The 27,057-nt window shown below is 36.0% G+C and overlaps 1 protein-coding gene across 5 annotated transcripts in view; it reads left to right on the top strand.

Annotated features, from left to right (window-relative positions):
- Positions 1 to 27,057, top strand: part of Dnc (phosphodiesterase dunce) — a 420,060-nt gene that overhangs the window by 225,468 nt on the left and 167,535 nt on the right. The gene's annotated exons all lie outside the window — the stretch shown is intronic.

The raw sequence follows: 27,057 nt of genomic DNA, 5'->3' as shown, positions 1-27,057 counted from the left end.
TGCTCTTTTTAATTTCGATTTTATTGGGTTATTTTAATACTACAAATTGTTGCCCCCTCTTCTCGAAGAATTTAATATCTTATGAATAGAGGAAGATGGAGGTTGTAATAGAATTCAGTAGAATGGGATTGTACTCTATGGACACTGACATTATTGGAAAGGCATGAATACTTATATTTTTTTTATTTATACTCTAATTGATATCAGATGGTATTCTCATCGATATTTGTAAATCTTATGTAATCGTTTGAGATGAGATTTGTAGCCAAAACTATGTTATGGAATTTTACATATTGCAATAACGTGAAAGTGTCGAAATATTTATGCATAGTCGTGAAAAGGTTCTAGAAAAAGAGTATTGAACATAATACTTTCAAAGCAGTTCGTTTAAGTTAGATATGAATTGAAAATTTCGCGATAGAAAATTGAATCGACTGAAATCACTAGAATATTTGAATGAGCAAGTAGCGAAGGAAAAAGCGAAGAAAAAGACAGGGAACGATTTTATGCAACTGCTGCAAAGTAAACTTCCTCTAACCACATCCTATCGAATCCAGCGTTCCAATTTCGAAATTTAATTAAACCTTCCTGAAAGATCTATCAATACGCGACTGGGAACCTTGTCCTCAGAATAATTTCGAAATGAAATAAATTCTAGTGGTTGACTGGCACAGTGACCATTTCCGGTTTTACGATTCGACTAATAAAAGACTATTTTTATTTCATCTACGTGACGATTGCGTCCATCGGTTTCTTCCTTTTCAAATAATATTTGTTAGATATCATATGAATAATTTATATAAACACATGAAATACTCCGGATAAAAAAGAAACGATTATGAAACTTTCGCAGTTTCTAGAATAGCCATTAATATTCAACACATAAATCAATTTTTTATTGCATTCTATTTTCCTTCAAGTGCTTTTGCGATGCAATGTGCTGTTTTAATAGAAGAATCAGGGACTCTATTATCTGGAATAAATTTCCCTAGCACAGATCTTAATTAATTTAGAATATTGTTTCTGTAAAGCTAGTTAAAACCCACTTTACATGATCCATTTCTCAAATTTCTCTGGTATTTATTTTAAAACGCGTAAAAAAAAGGAAAAATTACGTTAAGCGGAAAATCAATTTCCAGCCTAAAAAACATAATATCGTGCTTAATTGCCGAGGGAAAGCGATTAAAAACTTCTCCCATTAGAGCGTTAACTGCTACGTCCCAACGCTCTTGAGGAAACTTTATTCTTTTTACTCGTGCCGCAGCATCTGTGAGGCTTGATAACGCTTTTTGCAACATCGTAATGTCTTCTCTTTCACTTTCTCTAACAACGCGTTATTCACTCCTCGTTAGAAACGTGAAGTAGTACGATAGGACAATTAGATATTTTTAGACGTAAAGATTATGGTCCTTCTCTGTCATATAGAAAATAGAGAAATAAAGGGCGTGGGTCAAGGTGACAAAAGGTTTCGTAACAATGGAAAAATGGAAAACATCGAGTATAAAACAAAAACTAGGGAATATACAAGGCAAGAAAAATAGTAGAAGAGAAACAGTAAATGTAGGAAAAAAGATAAATGTAGAGCGAGAAAACTGAGGAAAAGGAAAAAGGGGGCACAGAAATTGAAAAAGGGAAGCATAGAAAACGGGAAAGCCGATAATGCTAAGCACATCTGAGAAGGAAATTCCCTCTTCAAATTTCTTCTGTTTCAAATTTCACGATAATATCATTAAACTTAATATTCTTTTGTACGTTCGCGATCCCCTTGCGAATTTCGTCGCGTTGATGATTTGCGGCGAGGAAGCTTGATAAAATCGTAATGCCCTGAAACCGACAAATTCCTCGAGTTGGTACGTAATCAAGATTGAACGAAAATTATGTACTAGCAACAATCTTCTTTCCCAGCCATAATTTGATAGTATTTTTCTTGTCGAAAAGACGAGGTTTTATGGCAATATCATATCGCACACTTCGTTTCACTGAAGACTTTATTTCAAGTTTCGAAAGAAGAAACATTTCAACATTAGTTGAGAAGCGACAATGGCCTTTTATGAAATATTTAAGATTTAACAGAGAACTGAGAGATAAATTTATTTTGTTTTCTTATTAGTTCGTTAATAACATTGTTATGCAAGGTTTGTGGGAAGCACAGTTTTGTTATCCTGATATTGTCTAAAGGTTATTTTCGTTCTTGTATTAATCACTGCCAAGTATCTGTCATTATGAAAATCAAGTACATACTAAAAAATTGTTGAAATGCATGGTACAAATTTCGTTTGCATTTATGATTAATACTCTTTTCAAAAGCTTAATCAGTATTGCAGTAACTCGTAGTCAAATTGATATGCGTAATTATTCTCAATTATCGTTCCATAATGACTTCTTAATTGTAATCAACATACCTCATTTGCGAGTAATTTATTAGATGTAGTATCAGAAAACATCAAATCTGATTACGTTTTTCTCAAACACGGAACTAGGTATCTGTAATTATTGCTAAATACATAATGAATATATACAGAGCTTTATTTCAAGGGAAATGAAAAAATCTAGAAGGTGATCAATGGTACATTTTCTTAAACTAATTTTTTATTTGTAAAGCATTGCATTCATAAGACTGAACAAAAAGTTTGATTTGGTTTAAGCCCTAATTATCCCAGCAAAATTTTTAAATTTTAGTTTTTGGCAATAAAACTACTAAGTAAATTTCAGAGCATCTTATTTTTTAATTTTTTCATGACATATGATGTAATACGTAGGTAACTAATAAATATAACCAGTTTTCCTTTTTCTTTGTTTTTAATATATTTTTACAGTACCATAGATAAAAAGAAAATAAAAATATGTATACAAGTACACATTAACCACTGCTAATTATAGTATACCAAATAATTCTTTTCTTTAAGTTAAGGAGCTGGAGGTAAAAAATCCTTGAACTTTCAATTCCCGCTTATCTATTCATACCTTTAAACAAAGATTGTTTCACGACTTCCATTATCCTTTTAGCAAACGTATGACTTGCATTCTTCGCTGCTCTTATTTTCCTCCCCAGACGTCATTCTCAATAAATCTCGTCCAAGTTTTAATTACAGTTGCCTCCATTCATACCGCTCGACTGTTCTAATCACCATCATTCTCTTCCAAGCCACAATTATTGTCGAACAAAGATTAAAATCGACCGTTGCTTGATTATTCAAACGCACTTCCGTCGATCGTGATTCGCAATCTTATTATTCACGACGAACCACGTCAACGGCGAACAAACAGGCCCTCGAACGGTGCTTGGTTCCAGCAAAATAATACGCGTCCCGTTTATCAGTCTCAGCGAGATAAAAGAAAGGGAATGGTCGATATTAATTCTCGGCTCGTTTCGTCTGGATCAGTGTAGATTCGCGCGAGCGCCGAGGAAGGACAGCGCGGGTCTGAGACGCGTGATCGGAATATTTGAGTAGCATCGCGAAAAGAGGATCGTGTCACCTTAGACTGCTCGTACTAGGCACGTGTAAATATACGTCTGCAACAATTGGCTGTTAATATACGGCGCACGTGTTAGCGCCGCTTTCAGAGCTCTAGGGAGCCGTCTAAACACCCAGCCATGGAAGCTTCGCGGGAAGCCTGAGCCAGGAAACTTAGTCGATGCTCGTGGGTGGTCCTGGACCGACTCAAGCGAGATCTTCTGAATTTCTGATGATTTTTCGGAGGGGGTCCCTTCTCGAAGAATTAATTGTAGGTGTGCAACAGACTGTTTTTATTTGAGACTGTCTTTGAGAAAATTAATTTCAAAGATCTGAGGTATACGTGTGTATGATCAATCGAGGTATCACAATGAAAAATAATATGAGATTGAATATAGTGGCTTCTGATGAAGGATATTTTAGTAGACTAGCATATGCATAATTAAGTTACAAATTTGATACTTCAGTACATGTAGTTTCAAGTAATGGTAGTTTATTTTGAGGATACTATAATTCCCTTCTTGACCCTTCTTAACATGTACTGTTTTTATTACGTTTAGAAAAATATTTCAGAAGAATTTGTATAGCTTTGTTAGAGATACATTTATTTTAAAGTGTCTTCGAAAAATTTGATCTTATATACTTTGTACACATGCCAAAATTGTACTTCTGAACTTTATTTAACTTTAAACGAACAAGCAGTTTCTAAGTGATAACTAACTGCAATTTATTCTTCGCTAGCTTTTATCGAGTTTAGCAGATTCTTGATTACAACACCTTTACGCAGCAAAAATTTACCACAGAACAAAATTACTTGCTAGTTACTTTCTATAATCCGTGTATTAAGTGAAGTTAACGTGTTTCACTTGTTCTGTAAGTTACTTTGTTATATTTACACCTTTAAAGTAGGAGGTTACAGTAGATGGTCTTACTTCATGGATAAATTAATTAACAGTTTTAATTACATTAAAATGCAGAAACGTCTTGAGCGATTACTAAAGTTGTACAACAAGTTTGGTCGATATTTGTCGCCGAACTTAAGAAAAAGTAGAATTTATGAATCTTTACTACATCCACTTTGTGCTGAAGTTTGATGCAGTAATCTTTTAATAACATAAATTATGGTTTTAATTTCTGAATTATCGATTTAAAATATGATCTTCTTTGGGACAGTATAAGCTTTCTTCACAAATTTCTTTTTTAAACATATTTACTCAAACAGTGTAATTATTTTTTAATTTTCTAGACATTTTTGGATAATATTCTTAACTTCTAATATGTCACAATCGATTTCACCACTGTTTCAACGAAAATTCGGACTCACCACAGGACCATTTTCTGAATTAATATTCAATACTGAAGTTGGCTTTATGAAATCTTGATTATCCCACACGAACGGGGCAATTAATCCCAAACTCGTCACACGTTCGATTCTTCGATGTTAATGGAATTACCTGCAAATCTCTGGTACTCTGCATGACTACGTCAAAATCCGTGCAGGGATTAATAGAGGAGGTCGATACGCGAGATAACAAAAGCGGTTATCGACGAGATTCCATTATTGACGAATAATAGGCAGATTCTTGTCGTTTAGCGTATTATTGGCTCATCACATTCTGTATTTTCTGCTGAACAACTGCTGAAACTTCTCATCGCATGTTTATTAATAAAAAATCTAGTCTGTTGCAGCGAACATGCTCCTTTTATAGAAAATAATTGTACATCCTTAATTAATCAGAACGTAAAGACACAGTACCTGCCATTAATAGATAATAGTGACAGGATCTGGCAGAGTATACCAGACTACTTGCTAATAACCCGAGTCCTCAATCTTTGATTAATGCCATGCGACTACTAAATCGATTTTCTCTTAGGAAAGCGGATTCTTGGAAGAAGGCAATTATCTTGAGTAATAGACAGAAGTTAATTATTCTTTTTCCTTTGTCAGACCTTTATCGGCTTTCAGAATATGAGAGTTGACACTTTACTTTTCATTATCTACATCTGGACCAAGCGTCCTTTATGCTTACTCACAAAATACGAATGAAGGAACAATTTTCCATAGCTACAATAAATGATTAAATTTTGACTACTATAAGTCCTCTTATCAGCCGAAGTTAAAGTTTAATGAGACACTTCTCGAGGATTTATCGCGCGAGGAAATGCGTTTGATTACCAATCTTCAAGGACAATCGAGGGGATTTGACAGACTTTCGCCGTGGCCCTGGAAATGAAAGTCGAGAGAGCTTTAGAACACTTTCGAACGACGGGAAATAGAAGGATACACTTGTCCTCAATCCTTCCTCTTAAATGGAGACAGAGAACTCGTTCTGCTGGATCTGTTTCGGCCTGTTTATCCGCGTAGCTTCAGCGTGGAGCTACATCCAGACACGCTGGATTCGAGGCAATGTATCGTTTGTTATCCTGTCTTCCAGACGAGACGGTCGTTTTTCGTTCAGGAAGTAAAACCAGGCAGAAAATGGCACCGATGGTAGGACGCTTGGTCCCGTAACAAGCGCTTGGAATAATCTGTTGCCATATGGATAACGTGTGACCATAAAATATAGTGGTACTCACGTTTTTTGAGGAAAGATTTAACGAAGCCAGTTAAAATATTCTAAACTAATGTTTGAGGATGGAAGAAATTACTTTACAGATGGCATTAAAGGAATTAAAGGCTGTCATAACATACAAACTGAAATGGAACAAAAGAAGTGTCATTAGATACTGAAAACTTATTTATAATAATAAATTATGACAATTTCTTTCTTGTTCAATAGAATAATTATTTCTAGAAATATTAAGAACCCTAGAATTCTATTATAGCTTTAGAGAAAAATTTGGTAACGCTGCGTCTGTAACAAACAAGGTGTCTGTGCATAACAGGAATATTTCACTGACGCAAAGATTCTATAATCTCTCTATTCGATGCACGCTTCTACTAAAGATTAAGTATTTATATAAATGATAAATATAAAATTACTCAAATATGTTAAAATATTATCCAGTTCCTGAACTGGAGTTCGAAGTAACTGTGTGACTTAAATATAATTATTGAAATAGTGACAGTGAAATTTCAGAATTCGCGTCGTTTGCTTATCTCTAAATATTGTACATAGTCAAATAATCTGGGGCGTGAGTATTTTTTTCAGTTGGCTAAGCTCCCTTCAGATGAACAGCAGCTTCAGAATCGAGCGTCCTTAAGGCGTGCCGATGAAATCTGGAAATATCGATTTCAGTCCGTACTTTCCGGTCTATTTTCCACTCCTATTTATCCTGCACCTCCGAAACGTCTCGGAAATCAGCGCAGTTTCTCGTTCAAGGCCCTCCCGTCATACGATCCGAGTTCCTCGGCCTTTAGAAGGGCTTTGTGAGGAAAGTAATATATGATGCTTCAGCCGCTGGAAATGAGAAAAGACTGAAATCAGAAAAGAGAATTTTCATTTTCTCTCCGCTCTGAATTGGGTCTGAAATTGCTGGCGCGATCCTTATTTTGATTTTGACATATACTATCAAGAAAGATTTAGGTATATCATTAATGTGGAAGCTTAAAATGGGATCCTAATAGAATTTGAGAAATATTTTTCTTTTAAGAGGAATAGTGTTAAATATTTAACTATAGTGATATTTAGTGCCATTTGTACTATCGTGTAAAATTATTAAAACATTATAGTAATCTATTTTCAGTGTTCATAATTTTTCTTACATTTATGACAGTTTCATGGTTGAAATAACTAAGGCTTAACTTTTCAGGTTTATTTTGCAACGTTATTTTTGATAATAGGAAAATAGAAGGTGCAATCTGAAAAAGTAATTTATGTTCAAATTTTGTGGCTTATATATCTTTTCCTTAGAATTTTATCACATAAGTGTAATGCATAGGGCAAATGTGCCAGCTCGCGTGGAGCTCAATTGAATCAATTTTAATAAGGCTCTTCTTTTCTGTTTCAGGTGAGTCGACACTTTATTATACGTATTGCGGTCCCGTTACTGTGAGTAAAGTGCTACAATTCACACTTTTCGTTTCTAATATGTCAGCGCTTTTAAGATCGTCCGTCAACCGAACGCATTTAGAGAGGACATAAAGCCCTCTTTTTGCGCAGAGAAAAAGAATTGGACCATTTTCCCTATTAACTTTTGCATGGTACAAAAAATGCGAATATCATTTTTGTCTTGTGAATTTTTCATTCACTTAATTTCATGACTCAAGAATCTCAAGATATTTTGGGGTTAACACACACAGACGTGTCTTATTAATTTATTCTGGATTACCATAGCGGAAGAATTAGGCTAGGTTAATACTCGCTTAACATACGTCGCTTAGTTTAAAAGAAAGTGAAATTTTATAGCCTCGTTTAAAATTTAATATGCAAGTATTCTACACCTTTTTACTGGAAACAACGTGCACGAACAAAGAAAGAATATCCAGTAAACACGATCCTTCTTCACATGATCGGTGCCGCATTCCAGAGGTCAAGAACACCCAATCGTTTTATTAACTTCTTATTTATAGTCGGTCGTGGCTCGTTTTATCCCCTTCTTCAACCTGCCTCTATCCATCCTTCCCGAGATAGGACGAGGGAGTCCTGGCACGAGACTCGCATTCCCATGAATTTAATTCACGTACACCGATCAAAATAACTGATGGCATTGGTGGTAATGCGAATTCCTGAACGTCGGGACAAAAAGATCGACTTTTTCGTGATCCGTTACGCTCGAATTTCGTTTCCTCTTTCCACTTTTTCCCGTAAATGGATAGATCGGATGGCGCGGATTCTAAAATCACCTGATATTGAAACATCCTTCTCGTATCTTTAAAATTGAATTTTATTTTCCTTTTTTCGGTCACAGGAAAGAGGAGTTTATCGAGTTTTAAATAAGGATTTTTTTATACATAGTGAAAGTAACAAGGAACGAGTGTTTTTTTCTAAGGACAACGAACTTGTTTTTTGGAATTAAAAATAAATAAAGTTTTAAAAATAATTTGTAGCAAAAATATAGAAATCTTTTTCAGCCTATAATATGATTGGTTATAACTGTTTAAATTTCTAATACTAATTTCTGTTTTTCTATATTCAATTTCCATTGGTTCTAAGTTCCCCAAAGTCTGTATTAGATTATAGGTACGTGTATTCACAGCTATCAGAAATTAGATATTTTTCCCTTTATGGTATTTGTGTTATATTCTCTTCTGAAACCTTATCAATAATAAGTTTCCGGAATTATTATTGCGCTTGCTCGTACCGGAAGTAACACTGACAATGGAGGATGCCCTGATTCTGTGCCACAATGGTGCACGAAGAAGATTATCCATTTTGAGCTCAACGTGACACACTTTTGAGATTTTTCTCGAAATAAGAAGACATAAGAAAGTTAGAGTTGGGAAAATCTACTAGCTTTATCTTTTGCACTGGCTTGCGAAATCTGTAGGTTGTGAATACCTCGAAGAAATTCTACAAACTTTATAAAATATTATTAATGCAATTGTGATAGTATTATTAAAAATAATAGACCAGCGTTAAATATAGAATGAAAATAGATAGAGTTATTAAATTTATTAAAATAACAAAGAATAAAGAAAAAGAGAGAACAGAAGGTTTAGCTAAAGTTCAACAAAAAATAGTACTCACATATTAACAAATTGCAGGTGTGTACCATTTATTAACAAATCCTACAATTGCAAGCGGAAGATACACCTAACGAACTCAGTAGCCATAAACCAGCCATTAAAGCTCTGTTATGCATACAGAGGTAGCCTTTCAACACTGCCAGTAATTGATCCTAGCTAGCTTCTATGAATACACATTTCCAGTTACCAATTACAGCCATTACCATCTCTCGAATTACAATAATCGAAATCGAGTGTACAAGTTGCTTCAAATCCTCTTGATCCCCAGCCTTAAACAATAAGTCACACTATCTTCGAAGGTACTCGATTCGAAATAGTGTTAGCTAAATGCCAACGAGCAGGTTCAGGCAGATGGCTGCGCGATCTTACGAAAATTGCTACGAGAGGATTCCAATAGCAATAGAATAATAGAGATTGGGAATGGATCCAGGGCAGGATAGGTCGGAGACACGGTCAAGGGACCTGCACTCGAAATCTAGCCACCTTGTAGACGAAAACTGAACGCGATGCTACTGGGGGGAGGGTCCTGAGGGATCGATACGGACCCGTTGCCTTTCCACCGCTGCACAGGGTTACACGTTCGCCAATAGGCGGTAGCCTAGCCACTTGCAGGTCCATGGAATCCGGGGCATATGTTACACCAGTTACACGATTTGCATCGTGGGCATTTTTAAAGAATCTGTTGGACGTTCGTTCTTTAAGTAGCAATTGATCACTTATGAATTACTGGTGCTGGTAGGGTTCTATTGGTATTCTGTGACTAGGGTTCTTTAAAAAAAATTGAGTTCATGAAATGAACAAATTTTTGAAGCCAGTCTGAAACCTGGATTTTAACTAGGACTTTATTTAAGTGTTAGAGAAGCTAGAAGAAGTAGGAAAATTTCATTCAAATTTTGTGGTTTGTTTTGACAGAAAACTTAATATGATTGCCTCAGAACTTCTATAGAATTCTTGTATTTAATAGAATATTGTTACAGAATTTTTACTTAACTGTTATTGTACAAGTCACAAAATTCATAATAATTCGACTTTTAATAATGGTATAAAATATATTGATAGATAGTTTATACAGATTAATTAACTGAAAAGTTGTCAATTTTCTGCATATTGCTAACTTTACTATAGTATGCTGTAATACTGGTACCATATCAGTTGGGTGTTAAGAGTGATAGGAGATTGCATGGATTTTGAAAGGGATATCGGTTCAAAATAGAGGAAAAGTTGAAATGAAAATGTTACTGTCATCTGTTTGAGAGAAGTTCAATTTTTGATAGGATGTTCCGTCGTTTGAAAAATGTATAGACTATTTTTCTTTCTATTTGTTTTCCATTTCACTGGGTCAACAGAATACATGTTTAAAAAGCAAAATATTGATTCCTAATACTGGAAGTTCCCCATTATTTGCTAACCATTTCGTTTTCACAAATTTCGTCGGTTTTTAAAGACTTTCGCCGAATTGTTTGCCTAATATATGCAAAAATTTTGACGAAAATTTCTTTTTTCTCTTTCATCTCTATAGAAATATGGAATTTATTATCACTTCGATGGTGTCATATTTCATAAGTTCATTTTCAGTGTCTCATGACACAGAAGAGAAGATTGGTTGAAATTCGTTACTCGCTGAAGCAGATAGTCAAGCTTATTAAGTAAAGTTTATTAGCAATCACTCTTGTCTGTTGGGAGGCGGCATCATTCGAGTTGCAATTTCTCCATTTTGGCGTGTAATTTATCAGAAATGGAAGGGATTACGTTCCCCGAATGAGAGGCGAGGTAATTTTCGAAATGAATGGCTGGTTGCACCTCTCGAACTGAAACAATTTGTATTATTCGCTCGAAGTTCTCGTTGCATCGATTCTAATTGCTTTAGGGACGAAAAATTGAAAATCGTTAAGTATCCTCAATCATTTTAAGCAATAAAAATCCACGATTCAGAGAGTTGGGTCGCTGAAGCATTTGAACGCCAGATTGTTTAATAATCGTGGAAAATGTGGAAAGAACAACCGTTATTCGCGAACAAAAATTTATTTCACATTTTACTGATACGTGTATTATATTGTTTGCACAGTTATTGCGAATTGATGGGAATCAAATAACCGTATCAATCTGAAGGCAAAATATTTCCATAAATCCTTTTTTATTTTCGCTTTTACGGTCAATTAATTCGAAAGATGTGGAGGAAACCGCAAGTGCAATGTAACGAGTGCAACATGAGCGCGGCGTCGTACAACATGTAATTTCATGCCGCTCGCTTAGCAAAACCAACGCGTTTGTGTGTATGTATTGGTGTGATTTCGCGGTTATCAACACGGTCCTGAGGATACCTCAGCGCCTGCGTCGCGAATGTGCATCACTGTGATGACGATTGCAGTTCGGTGCATCGGTGCTACCGCGTCGATAATTTGGATAGTATCATATTCTAGATGTTTGCTACACGAATATGTGATGGAAAGCAAAGATCAAGTTTCTAAAATAACATGGAATAATAATTCCGAGCAAACTAATTAGTCGAGATAAATTTTGAAGAGCTTAGAGACTGATATTGAAGAACTTTTTTGAAAAAATAATGAAATGCTGATGATTCTGCGTTTGGAAAATAAATGGCTCCGAAGATGTTAAAGTGGAGAAAGTTTTAAGTAGCTTTTAATATACAGGAAATTTGTGGAAAACTTTTATGGATCCTTGTTTAGAGCAGTACCATTCTTATCATGAGTTACAGGTTATAGGGCTTTTCAGATGTTGTTACATATTTTGGTAAAAGTAGATTTATTTCAAATAGTTTCGTCATAATTATAGATAGAAGTGAATGTAAATTATAATTATGTATCTTTATATAAGTAGGGGCACTATTTTTTTTAATATTCTAATTTGACTCCAAATTTACTGTACTATGTATCTCTCAAGCTATTTTTTGTCAAATATGCATATTTTGTTAACACCTTTATGGTACAGCTATGTACAAATACATATATTTACATATTTTTGTATAAAATATTCTGTGTTAAATACTCTTGGAGCATGCTTGTACTGCTATATATAACTTAAAACTTGAAAAAAAATGTAGACATGTAGATATGCATGTCTTTGAATGTATATCTAGAGATATAATCAAACCTTCATTTTTCACACTCCGTGTCAATCTAAAGACTATAAAATCGTGTAGGTATCTTCAATCATGCACAGTTATTAATTGTCACAAATACGTGTTTTCTGTAATGCCTTAATGATATGATGCTATGCTAACATTATAGGCTCTATCAATAATTTCAAATATACCTTGTACTATATACGTAATTTACAGTTTGAAAAGTGCATAGTCATTTTCCACACATACATTCATTACTCTTCTTCAAAAAATTCTAATAATCTCCAAAATTTGCACATAGAAATGATCAAAACCCTGTACGATTAATAACAGCATTACTAACATTGTAAGATAATTACATGTTTTCCAGCATGGCACCATTATTACATCCCTTTCTCTCGAGTTTATATTCTTGATTATTTCTAACACTGCACTGTTTGCACAAATGCTTCCAGTTTCTTTACCACGCGTAATTACACACTGTCTAACGAATGACAACCCAAGTAACAAAGCGAATTCTAAAATACCGCTTGGGAAATCGGCGTGACGGTTTTTCTGCATTTCTCGCCGAGAACTGGAACAACGTTAAAGGGCAGGGTCGTTTTTTCTAATTTTTTTATTCGCCAGTCACAATCCACATTAATTTCTCGTGTCTCGAGCGTGCAATTAATGATCGAACTGCGCCAATAAACTGAGATCGAGGTCTTGACGTGTTGATCGCGATTAGATTATCGTCATTGTATGCACTTGCTCGCCGGTGTGAGTGGAAACGAATGTGCAACGAGAACACGTGTTATCGTTTTCCTCGTGATCGAGAGAGATCGACAGGTGGCGCCGACCGGTAGTCATTACTGTTGATTTATATCAGTAAATGGGCGAGACGCCTGGAAGAAATCATGAATAGTTTGTGTTACCATTACGTGACCGTCCTCTGGAACGATTAACTTAAAGAAGGGTTTTGTTTCGAGGATACTGCATGCATGAAATGAGTAATAATAGGTTCTCCAGAAGAAAAAGTGGCGAAGTAGATGGAATTATCGAGACTGTTTAATTTTGGAAGAGACGTTTTCTATCAATAAATTTTGAAAGAAATTCGATTTTTCATTATTGGAGACACTGAAGGGAGTGGCTTCTGGGCCACTTGATTTTGCTCTAACTGTAGCTATCAAAACTGTTTAGCACATTCGAATTCTTTTGTTCTTGCTCGTGTAAACGTCGACTTTTGTCGCGTTACGCTTGCTTCTTGGTTATTTTTAACGTTTTCCTTAAGCAACTATCCCTCCTTTGTCTTTCATCACCATTGTCCCGGACATCATTGTGTCGTATGCCTAACAGTCATTGTACACAAGGCACGACTGTGAAATACAAGTTCCTCTGACACGCTTTTCATTATTCTTTCGGTTTGAAACGACGCTATGCCTAACTGTTTCCTGGCAAATCTAGTCAATGTTGGTAGTGACATCTTTGTTTCTGTGTTTCACGGTTATGGCTTTCTTCTTACACGAATGCACGATTTTTTAATGACAATTCCATTCTAGACATTTGAAATAATGTTTTCTTAGGAAGAGGAATAGATAATATCTTCTTAATTAGAGAAATGACACAGATAGTGAGAAGAAAACGAATAACTTTTAAATGAACAGTTCAGTTAATAATATTACATTGTTATTAATTATAATTTTGAAAAGGTTTAAACAATTGTGAATGTTCGAAAGAGATGAAGTCGTTTGAATATGCGGCATTATGGAAAATTCTGAGAGGAAACGTAAAAACATAGTTATGCTAATTCCTGATTGAGCGATGTGAATGTAGCTCTGATTGGAAACGTCAGAGAAACCGAAAATCAAATTTCCCTAGCAACGCGCGCCGCAATTATAACCCCTTGACCCTTTTTCGCTCAATAGTGTTTAACTTCATTGTTCTGTTTCTTGATCACGGAAATTAGTCTAATCAGATGAAAAGATAATAGTATTAGTACTTCTTCCATATTATAATACTTCTATAGGGGAAGAAATATGTTAAGTGGATAACATTCCTAATGTGGAGAACATATTAGTTTATGTAAAGGAGGAGTAAAGGTGAATGCATGTTTATTACAACGATTAAAAGAATTCATGAAAAATTTATTATCTTTCAAAGGGGACTGATAAAAACAGACATATTTCTTTTAGAAAAAATAGAAACGTGTCAGTGAATATTGTATAAAATACTCATACAAGATTCATTATAATATTACTTACTAGAAAATGAAGGACATTGTTGTTACTAATTGTTCTTTTTTATAATTTTCATGATTTGAGATGATCATTACTTCGTTATTAAGAAATTCGTGTATAGTTCATAGAACTGCATTCACGAAAGTTTCATTTGTAAATCTACATGTTTCAATAGGCATAAAGTATTTCAAACATTTCTAACATATGTGAAAGTAATTGTAACTTCGTCGGTGTTCCAGTTCAGAATTTTTTAAATCTCGAATACTAACGAAAGGGAAAATTCGAACATAAAAGTTTCCATAAAAGTCCTCCAAGGTCCAGCCAAGAATTTCTTGAATTGAATTTCTTCCTAACAACGTTCTCTTTTCTTCACATTTTTTCTCTACTTTGCCTGTCTGCACTTTAAACAAATTATTGGATAAGCGGCATTCGAAAAGCGTAATCGAATAGTAAGAAGAGAGAAAGGTCGGTGCACCCTATATCCCATTAGTGCATCGTTTCTAGTCGATCCAGCTGGTAAAGCGAGATTCGATTTGCCGAAGGAAATTACCTCCGTTTGTTTTCGAGCAGAAGCCAGACCCCATCCTCTTCCCTTCTGCTTGAAAAATAATGATCACTTCGCCATTGTACCTCTGGCTAGGAGACCTCCGAGAAATTAAGCCTCAGGTTTCCCTGTGCACGTCATTTGCTGCTGCGACACTCGTTGGCCCGCTTTGACGATCTCTTTAATTAGGATGTGACCTTCGAACAGAAATATTACATGTGTTGCAGCCAGAACATCGTGATTGTAGAAGAATTCTAGCACCATCGCGTAACTATGTACTTACTTAAAAAACTTAATCATATGGCGCTCTTATCTTCAGCTTTATTGGACTCGCTCAGTTTTTACGAAACCGTTTGTAACACTCGCTTGTACTTCTTATTAGGTTTTGTTAGATATTTTAAGCTAATGGACTCTACTCGAGTAGTCTCAAATCCATTTTGTACCCTATGTTGCAATGTGTGCACATTATTCACTTGCATTGAATACTCAATAAATTTAAAATAGCCTCAAAGATAAAAATCTAATGTGTGACAGACACTTTGTAACATTTTCTTTAATCATTCATAACTCGAACAGTAAACTATGCAGGACATATATTCCTATAACACTTTGTACTTCTTCTAGCCTGTAGATTCAGCTCTTAAAGTATTGCCACGTATCTTTGAAACACGCTGTATAATGTTTCGTACATAATTCTTCTGTCAAGAGTGATAGAAAAATTGACCGAGCCATTAAAGCTATAAATATCGCGAGACTTCGCAAGGCTCCTCACACTCCTCCTCGCGATCAGAAGGACCTTTTTCGACAGAAATAGCGCCCTCCAGTCGTTTCCAATTTTACTCACGATGCAATTGGAGAACGGGGGAAGCTTTATTCAGCGGCAGACGGCTACTAACCTTCGGCGGTATCGCGAAGCAGGAAATACTAGGCCGGGTCTAGGCCTAGGCCAAGTCGCACCCATTAACCATACCACGAGCATCGAGCTTTTGAGCTCTGGCCGCGCCTCCCGCGGTGAGACACGGCGAGAACTTGACCTATATAAAAGCTCGACGATGAACCGTGGTCTCGGTGCACGCGATCCCGCGATTTCAGGTGAGAATCGAGGGTGGTGCTGGTGATTTGCACAGTGACGCCAGGTAAATCGATTCTGAGCTTCGCGAAGTCTGTTAGGCTCTGCTCTTGAGGGGAGCGATGGCCTTGAATTTTTAATATCCTGATTTTATCTGCTACGAAGCTTTGCATTAATATCGTTAAAATCAGAAGAATGCATGCATATGTTACCTCAGTCAGCCGTAAAAAAAGAGAATTGTGCAACTTCATTTGTCAGCTGTTGGTGGGTGAAAACAGTTCATTAATTCCTGTGTGGCTGAAATTTCAGGCAATTATGATCACAGTAAATGTGGAGGATCATTTGTTACATGGTCTACGCTCTTTTATTCATTTTTTCGAAGGTGTTACAGGAGAGGTTCATATTTTTTTGAAATTATTATTATTAGTAATATTTTTGTAATATGTCTGGAATTTTTTTTCGCAATAATAATACTTCTTTTGAAATTTCGTCATTGAAAAATTGTAATTTGATTTTGAATCATTACAATGTTATACAAGTCGAATCAATGTCTTTAGAGTCAAGTGTTTAATATTCCACAGGAAATTGAGTAAATTGAGTTTTGCTAATGGTTTAAGAGGAAATTTATCCCATAGGAAATGTAAAAGTATTGAAATGGGAAATTGCTTCCATTAGAAGAAAACTAATTAATAAAGAAATTTCAGTGAAAATCATTCAGTTTGTGTAAGAGTTTCACCGTAGCTGAAGTCCAACTATTATTGGAGACGAGATTAAATTTTATTTCCTGCAAATATTAATGGAAAAATGACTGAAGTACAATGTAATAAAACTGTACCTAGAGATACTTAAAAAAAGGCAAAAAGGGTCTTCGAAATATGAATAACAATCTTCACGGTGTCCAAATTAATTTTGAGACACTACCACTTCTTTATCGCGACAATGAACAGCGTGCCGCAGCGTTGGATTAATCTCAGTTTCCAAACTCACTTCCCGCATCCCCTCCGGAAAGTGTTTCGTGAAGGGAAACTTCAAAGGGCCACACGATGCCCTTCTACAGTCACTTATTGAATCAGAGACCCACTCGTGCCAAGAATCCCAAGATCCCTCTGACGAATAAGATTTCTAGAAATATATGCATTCCTTCTTACATTGAATTTCTACTACAAAAACTACTTGGAAATAATTTCAAAGTCTTGAGAGATTGGAGCATAATTTTATGTTACTAATTTTCATAGATTATTTTTAAATTAGGATTCAACTATTTTTCGACTCTTCAAATGGAGATACTTTGAAATTTGTATTATGCAGAGTACCTCGTGTTCTCTCCTTTCCCTCGTTGAAAGATAGTGTAATAAAATTCATAGCTCCGAAGTGGGTACTTCGAGCGCGAAGCATACATTTCAGATATTTAAATATGAAAAAACTTTATCCTATACAACCGTCCATTTCCATATTTCAAAAAACAAAATTCAAGAATATAAATCGAGGTTGAAAGGTAGAATAACAGAAAAAAAGTGTGTTTCGGAGCGCTTTAAATCTGCCTAATGTACATATAAATCAGAAAATATTTTACATTTCTGATTTACTTTTCCACGTAGGCACTATAGTGTGTCATTATTTTTTCATATATTACACATTGTAGCATCGCAACATCATGAATTGTATATGACCTATCAGGCATAGTATCCTTGTCACGTGTTCCCAGGTAGATAGTTTCGTCTCGTAAAGAAACGTGTCAACCATTAATCAGTCGCAGCACGATTACGATTAGCGAAATTTTGTCCCCCTATGTGTTTTGCCCCAATTCTCCAAGAAAAATTGAATCACCCTCTCGTAGGATGGACATTGTCCATTGATTGGGAATCAAAATGCAATTCTAACCGGGTGAAATTTGATTCTGTACCACTGCGCGGTGGCGCTTTGACGACCGGTGATATCGACCGCCCCCGAAACCTGTCCTGGCCCCAACCCCCTTCTCGTCTCGCCGAATAACTACACCCCCTTGCTCAACCATCTCCCCTATCACTGCACCCCGGCCTTAAGCTGAAATTTTTCCTAGTTTATTGGCAATATTTGCGAGAAACGTCGTATCTGGTACCGCAACAGCTTGGGTGGTCCGACTTCCTACTCAGCGAATGATAAGACTGAATAAATCACGAATGAGGGTCGCGTGTAGCGATATACATAGAGAACTGTGTACGATTTTCTTTGATTCCTGCCGAGGCATTTACTGGCCCGTACGAAAATTTATGAAAAGCAGAATTACTAATTAGTGGTAGGAATTAAGGATGCAATTATCTTTGCGTGGTATTAAAGTTAAGAATATTTTAGAAGGTTATACATTTGACTGTATTACAAGCTATTGTTTCTATTCATAAGTATTCTAAGGAAGTTTGTAATTTGATTGGATACATACTTTTATACAGTAAATATTTATTACAGGAATTGAGAAATATAGATGGCATATATAAGGAAGAAACTCACGTTAGAATATTTTCTAGCGTGTTTGTCTGAGATTCTATCTTTAAGATATGAAAAAAGTTAGTAGTGGATTGCTTGTAAATATTTATTTAAATGCGTGTGAATCTTCCAATTGAATTGAATAGGGTATGAGAGCCAATCGTTTAAAGACATTGTAGTCCATTGATAGGAATTCCCTGTAGACAAGAGATTGAAAAATATCAACAGAGTTCTCTGAATGTGGTAAGGGATGATTGAAAGTGGTCGGGCATAGAGCCAATAGTCTCACTCCAAACAGAGAAGCTATTATGAATGTTCCATTTGAGGAGGAGCATTGGAGTCGTTCTACTGGACGTGTTCAGCCTTATATTAAGTGCAAGTGATATTTGCGCATGGGTAATGAATTGCAAGCGTGACGGAGGTCAAAAAGAGTTAATTTGCCGAATACAGTATGAATTATTTCATTTATTTGGACTGAAGAAATAAATACAATGATGACAAAAAATTTAATACTATGTTTATGTAGGTCTGACATTATGTAATTATTGATTTTTTTATTAGCACTTCAAGTTCCTTATTGATGCGATGAAAGTTGGTCTATAAAGACATTTTATAATAAATAAACATCTTTTTACGTACTTCTGAGAAAGAGTAAGTTAAGAATCGTTTTTCTTTAAGATTCTTGAGAAATCCACATTATTTTTATGCACAGCTTCTGATGCCTCATATTTTCTTTTTCTTGTTATTTATTATCTCTTCTTCCAGTAGCCTTATCCCTGGCGGACTTGTTCTATTGTTATTCCCTAAAACTTTCAAAAGTTATCTGTTTCTCTTCATTTTCACCTCGGAAACTGGCTCCAGTGTTTTTATGGTCCAGTTACGTTTACTGTTGTAACCTTTAGTTTTTGAATTTTGCTCTTTCGATGTGCTGCTTTTAACCCCGATTTCCAAGAAATGACATCCTGTGCACGGCTCAAAAGCTGTCCTACATTTTAAAATTTCTGCCTAAATTATTTTTCCATGTCAGCTGCAACATCAGCTCCGTGTTTTAATGTCAAATAGACTCGATAAAGCGTAGGCGTGGTATCTGCGTGTTTTCCATAAACGCTTTTTCCACGGTACCGCCTATTCGCCTTGAAAATTTCATAATCGGCCCGTCGATGATCTCACAATACAGCAGCGTCGTTAATGTCATCGATAACGACGGCTGTTAGACGCAGTTTCTTTTGTAACTTGATTGATAGAGAAATTAATTATTCATACAATGTACTCTCGTCGGTAAAGAGGTTCCTAAAATGCACGAGAATGAACTTCGATTTAAAAAAGGTCCCCTCTTTACTTTTTTCCCTTCCGCCGGGAAGATTAGCAATTAAGTCGTCGTTGATTGGTCAATATCCGCTGTTCCAAGTGCTTCAGACACAGATGTGTCCTTTTGCAGGAAATTAGGGATAGCACATACCGCTCTTATTTCTTCGGGACTATAAATAGACGCCTATGATTTAGAATTCGAATTTTACATTGTTACAAAGTTTTTATTGCTTCTGTTTTTAAACTAGCAGAACTTAGACATTTTGATGTTTGGATTTAAATAGTCATCTACATAAAAGTTAAAGGCTCAGAAATTAGGTAGAGAAGAAAAAGTGGGAAATTCGAAAATGAAGAAGTTAAAAATTGATAATTGTCATGCTCGAGAACTTATAGTTTTAAATTTTACTCCTCACTTCTAGAATAGTATATATCTAGTCCCGAATAAGGAGGTGGCACGCTTGTGGTATCATTAATTTGTCTATGATATGTCCATCATACTCAAAATGTAATAAGTGGCGTATAAGTGCTACACTAGAGCACAAGAAACGATCGTTAAGTCTAAACACAACATCGCTGACCTTTGGGAGCAGCAAAAGAAATTGTTAGAAGCTGCATACTCAGAAAATCTAACTGCAATTTCAACGTGAAACTGCAAACGTAATATAAATTAATTTGTTTCTATTAGTCTGATGTCTCTTCATCTTGTATTATCTGAATTGCAAAAAATTAATTACAAAAATACATATGTATTACACGTTACGTAACGCATCGAGTTATGCATCATTCATTTTATACCTAATTGTCACAGGTCGTGAATTTTTTACAGCGTTAGATCATGTTCACAAACTAGTCACTAGAGACACGTGAATTTACAACTACATGATTCACAAAATAAGGACAGCGCTCGTGTGCTGTATTTTTGTTGAGAGACTAAGAAGAAGAATAGCCCAGCTTCCTAAACTTACAGATCTATGTGCCTTTCCTGTAAATTACACGTGAGCTGGAACAAGTGTAGCCAGCTCAACAGGCCAAAGGTTCACATAAAAAGACGCACAAGATAAATTTGTCCAAACGGTAGACTTTTATTGTCCTATTTTTCAACAGGAAACCATTTAACAGGAATGTTTCCTCTTTCCTACCAGTGACACGTGAAATGAGTTTCCCTAAACTTCATCAAGGGCGTTTGATGAATTCTACGTATAATCGAACGTTCATTTGCCCGAATTTAACAGTACCAATCCTTAACTCTTCGTTAAAGAGAGGAAGGAAAGAGTGTTCTATTCTGGCTGAATTACTGTAGCTTTATCACTGTACGTCGGCGCTTCTAATCGATTTATGAAAGTGCCTAGAAGTTGCTTTCAGGAGTACCTTATTCCATTAGAAGTTTTAATTCTCCTCGAGAAACTTTCGAATCACGACAAAAGACGTGCTGTTGATATCAAAGTTGCTTCTTAGCGAATGGATTTATGCATTTTTTAACTTTATATTTATTTTGGAGCCACACTTTTGAACAAACCAGTACAGGCTTCTCACGAGACGTAGATCATATTTCAATATTCAGTTTTTAATTACAGTGGGATGTTGAATAACGCAGTAACGTGGTGAAATGATAGTCATTGAATATGTAGGTACCCAAGTCCCAGAAATTCGAGATTAAATCAGAGCACAGCACCATCTGCTACCATTTTTGCCTGCAAAGCATTGGTTTCCACTTACTTTCGACATCGGACGCTAACCTTTCCACTATATCTTCGATCACTAGTTCGTTTCAGCGGGAAAAGTCCGTTTCTTTCGTTTCAAGTGGCAACACGAATCTCGTTCCGCCCAATTTCGTACCCGAGAGGCGTTAAAGCCAAGCAGCCACCCCTTATCAGCGATGCATTCGAATGCAATGGGGCTGAAGAAGTCAACTGCAACCGACCACCCTCTATCCCGCAGAAATTTCCATGAACCGCCGAGTGGTCGGGGTTCAACGAATCGTTTTACACGGAAAGCCACTTGGTCGCCTGGACCATTATGCAAATTATACCCCGTTGACGAAATCAGAGCATTCGCCGTTGTAACGATAAGGGGTTGCACACGAAGTGTTAGTGACGAGTGGACGCGAAATGTCTTTTGAGACAGCATTTCGGTCTTTCATGGAATGTATGAGAGTTTTTGGTTGAAAAATAACTACCTTTTTAAATAGTGGAAGAAGTTTCTAAATGAATAGTGAGCAGATAAAATCTGTGCTTATGGAAAGGAGAAAGATGAAAAGGGACAAGGGTTTTTTTATGATAATGTTTCTCAATATTTGGAAAAATATGGGTTTTTTAATTAAAATTTCATTTCGTAGATGGGTTTCTGTACTTTAAATATTGATTAATCATGTCTGGAGGATTATAGCTAAGATGACTTAAGTCCCTCTTGAGTTTTCTGTTAAATGGTCCCTAAAGAGGAGTTTCAGTTAAAAACTTCAGTTTTCAGTAGTTTTCCTTGGTTTTGCACTTCGTTTATAATCCTCACTCTTCTTTCCTCTGTCCTTAACGCTGTAAATGTCTGTTTTGACTGCTACTTATTTTTAGGAACGCTTTTAGCTTCCACAAACTTGGAGTACTTTCAAATATCCGAATGATAATCTCGTTAGTTGACGAGACTTCCAAACTTCTAAACATTCGCTGGCATTAGTCAAATATTTCTTCAAGTACCTATACACCATTTCCATTCAATCTGGAATACATCCAAATGCTTCAAAGTTATGTCAAAACAAGACGAAACATCTCCAAACTTTAAATACATAGGAAAAATATACACTAAGTTTCATTCTCTTGTAATAACTACTTCTAGGTTCCTGAACATTATCCATGAACCATCTCCACGAACGATGAGCTATCTGGTTACATTAACTCGATACACGTTTAAACAGCTAGTGCCCAGGCTCTATAAAGTTAGAGTGTCCTGGAACATTAAACTATCAACTTGTGTTCACTCATAATACCACTAGCGATCCTTTGTTTTCTACACCCCTCTGTCCAAGTATTATATGTCAGCAGTTTAGAAGCCTGCGTAACTTCCAAGTACTAGTTTTCATCCACCTATAGAGCTTTACGAGCTTCTAATTTGAAATGCTTTTAAATGGCTACTAATTATCTTTTTCAGATCAGAATACTCCCAATCTGCCTAGAACGTGTTTCATCTCTTCTAGGTATCAGCATCACTCTACTTCCAACCTTTCTTCATAATTAATCTTCAGCTTTAATCAATGCAATTGTCTCCAAACTCCTAGCCATCACTGATTGCAAAGTGTTGTATATGGCAACCCAGGGCGCCTTTGAATATCCAAACTCGTAGTCCTCCCAGCTCGGGAAGTGAACAAACACTCCAATGTAAGGACTTCGTTCATCCATTGAAATAGTCACAGGCAATTGGGCGAATCCCATTTTGGTCCCTAGAACTTTCAAGTTCCAGTCTTCCACAAGCAATTACGAAGCTCCGTGTGGATCTTGCAGCTCTCGAAAGGTCTTCATTGCACGGTCCTCGTATTTGTTTATCGCGTTAGCGATGCTCCGCTCCTTCGTAGAAACGAATTGCCAGGCAAACTGAAGTCTCTACGCGTGCAAACATCGCCTGGCCCTTGCGTCGCCTCGCGGCCTTCATTTGCATTTTAATGCTCACGAGCGGTCGCGAAGTGCTCGAGCCACCGCGGCTTGCTTTTCTCCTTGGCGTCAACGCGCCTTCTGAACTGGTCTAATTCGTCTTTGGACCAAGGGCGAGGAAAAAGCTGGTCGTTGAGGTACCTGGCCGCCTTTGAAGAGGTGTCCACGATTCCTCTGATGTGGCTCTCCTAGTGCTGTTACGTTCAGGTGGCGGTTTCTGAAGGAATGCTCCCCTTAGTGGTGCTTGTTTAGGGGTTGGGCTTGTTCAAGGCGTGTTTCTGTTTCGTGGTAGTGGACCGAGAAGCTGGGTTGGATGTCTTCCTCAGTTTGGAAAAGTTGGATAGGTACTTTAATGGAAACGTGAACTTGCTTAGAATATTGATGGCCTTGCAAGTAGATGAATAGTTTAGAATCCAGAATTGGAATTTCAATCATTTATAGCTCTTATAAGTAGTTGTAGAACACCAAATTTTTGATTTGTTTTGCTGACAAGATATTATTGTTCCTTTAATTGATAAAAAATATACACCGTAAAATTCAGTTTATTTTATTTTTCAGAGTATTTAATAATGCGAAATAAAAGAAATAGATTGAAGCGCTACAAAATGTGAATACTGTGTTTCGAAGCTGCAATTATCGCCGAAGTAGTAGTATACTACTGTGCGTAGTCAGACAGCTTCATTCTGCTTCTACCGATGGCGCCACGATATAATTATCGACTCTGGATAACTAACAGCGAGCATAGTCACGCGAAGTCGCGTATCACAAGTTTCATTTTGATTTAAATTTTCGTTCTGTGTGTTGTATAATATTCGTTTTAAAGCTCAGCATACACAGTTAAGGCTTCTAAATTTTTGTACGCGTTGAACATAGATAATATGGAACTATTTTCAGTTCTTTCAAACCAGTGATTTAGAACACGTTAAATTTACGAGGACGAGCATCATATTTTTATCTGATTTATTGGATTTATTGAGGCTTTAAATTTAAAATTAAGTTTTAATTAAAACGATATTCGATGCAGTGTATTCTCGTATCTGACAGAGATAAGCTGTGGCGACGATTCAATTTATGAATTAATTTCCTGTAATTAATCTGTATTTATATTTAAAATATTTGTTAATATATTCTTATATTATTTTCTTGCATTTTGTGGTGGAACTGATAAAATCGAATGTTATTTCCACATTTCAGAGCCTCTGAAAATAAGTTCTTGAGAACATGAGGATTTAGGTAGCAATTTAATTTTACCTTGCACTTCTTAAACATTTTAAACCCGTGTCAATTCTTCGCGGCCACATCACCTTACGATTGATACTCGCATACACCTTACGATTGCAAAGCAATTTCAAAATAACGAATACAAATATTCTGACAAGGCTGCGGCCCACATACCGTTTTCTAGACAGTTAGAATTTTAGTTTCTTGACCTGGTTTCCATTTCAAAATCCTTCTGTATAAAACATAATTATAGAATCTCTTCCTGGAAGACAATAAAAAATTCTTCTCCAGTCGATATTTCAATTAATTGACTGAAGTAGAAAGTCAATATTACAAATGACTTATTAAAACAAAATTTTATTTACATTTCTGTTTCAATATTATCCATACTAAATAATAATTAGATATTAATTATCACTGCAGCGCGCGGCATATGAAAATACTTCCCAGAGAAAATTACGTTTCATTAGCAATATAATTTATTATACATTCCATTTCCTATATTTTCCATACTTTCATCTGTTCTTTTATGAACATTCATGCAGCATTATTCAAGCTCATATTTAACCAGAAATTCAGGTCCCATCGATTCACTTGTTATCGATCACCACCTTGATAGGACTATTGAAAAGGTAAATCAGTAAGGTAAAGTAAATCAGTCAGGTAAATTCTTTTTTTCCAACGTTCCTTGGGGGTGTTCGGCTTACAGCCAGGTAATGTACGTTCCCTTTTTCCTTGGAACAACAGTGTCCCACGATTTGGCGAGAGGCCTGCGCGCTCAAATTATAACAGCATATGATTCACGTTCGCGAGTCTTGCGTCACGCGTCGCGGGTCGAACCTTTTGCCAACTTTTCGCGCGGGAGCGCGAGAAAAATCGCGGAATGAGAGACTGACGGGCGAAGTTGGCCACCGTCGGCCACGGGATTTCGGTTCCCGAAATACGGCTCGCCCCGTGACTCCCACAGATTTATATTGGCGACGTGGAATTTCTTGTTTACGATATACGTGTACTCGTCGACCCTTATGACGCGATCAAGGCGAGTCAGTCTAAACATAACTTGTCGTCGAATCGTTTTCATCCCCCGCCCTCGATTTTTTCGCGTCTCTGTTCTAGAATATTCATTCATTTGTTGACAACATTTGGTATGATAAATAATGGAAGCGCATCCTCGTGTATGAATTCATCAAAAGATTTCGAAATGTGATATTTTGTGTTGCACTTGTTGTCTGACAGGTTCGTGTCTGATGGGGCTATCGTAATGTTTGGTCTAGAGACAGAGTAGAGTCTATTGATCGCTGAAGGTCTGTGTTCAATTACTTGCATTTTATTTATTGTTCGTCGTGATAGCTAAAAATGTTAATGTTTTCAGTTTGCAGTGTTACTCTTAATCATAGATAACGCTGAAATTATTAATTCATATAGCTGGGTCTGTAGAATTCATGTTTCATGCATAATAATTGATTTCTTATGTCCCTCTCTTGTAACATGCAGTTGATAGCCAGGCACAATTGCTCGATCAATGTCAGTGAGCAGAGGTTCCCTCTCACCACTTGTCTTCTAGTTTTCAAACTTCTTTATTGACAACTAAGAGCAATATCCATGCAGTTAGGTCACAGTATTTTTCCTATGTATTCTCAAGTTTAATTCTCTTTGTAATTTGGTTCAAAAAATGCTTACAAATTTTTGCACAGATTCTGATCACCTTCTGATAGAATTTTCACCCTTTGTGTCACTGATTTCAAGGAAGACAAAGATATTAAGATGTATCTACACGATTTATTGAATCACTAACTCTGGCACCGGTTTGCTGTTATATTAATCATCGTTTGTCATGTCACTGGTGATTATTTTGTACATGTGCCTTTATTCTGAGAAAGTAATTCGTCTGTTTCACATGATACTAAAAATTATAAATATTAGACGTGACGATGAATTCTTCCACATTAGATTCGTGGAATATTGCAAGAGTTTTCCTCGTGATCAACCACGTGCTCACGAAGAGAATCAAAACGGTAATTCAATGGCAGCTCTTGTGTTTCTGCCAAAGGAAACATCTCTGAATCGCCACTTCCGTTTACAGTTGTCAGTTTCACGATTGGATGCGTCACTATTTTCAAAGAAATCATAATATCGTTGCACTTACATACACAATTCGTATATGTCATTAAAACTACTTGAAGACGATTATAATATTAATGAAATCTCGAAATGTACCGTTTATAGCACCTGCTGGTTCATATTTTTATTTCTTTAATGTCTTCTCAATTTTAAATAGAAAGGATTTTTTATTAATATAATTGTAGTTTACGTTCTAATATTTTTTAATTTTTTAAACACATTTTCATATTTTTTTAACATTACGAATTAATTTTACTTAATTTAATTTTTAATTGTAATTAGAGCTTGAATTTCCAAGTGAAAGTACCATTTACTGT

Source organism: Calliopsis andreniformis, chromosome 6 (assembly GCF_051401765.1).
Source record: "Calliopsis andreniformis isolate RMS-2024a chromosome 6, iyCalAndr_principal, whole genome shotgun sequence".
NCBI classification, from domain to species: Eukaryota; Metazoa; Arthropoda; class Insecta; order Hymenoptera; family Andrenidae; genus Calliopsis; species Calliopsis andreniformis.
This window is presented reverse-complemented; position numbering and strand designations above follow the sequence as displayed.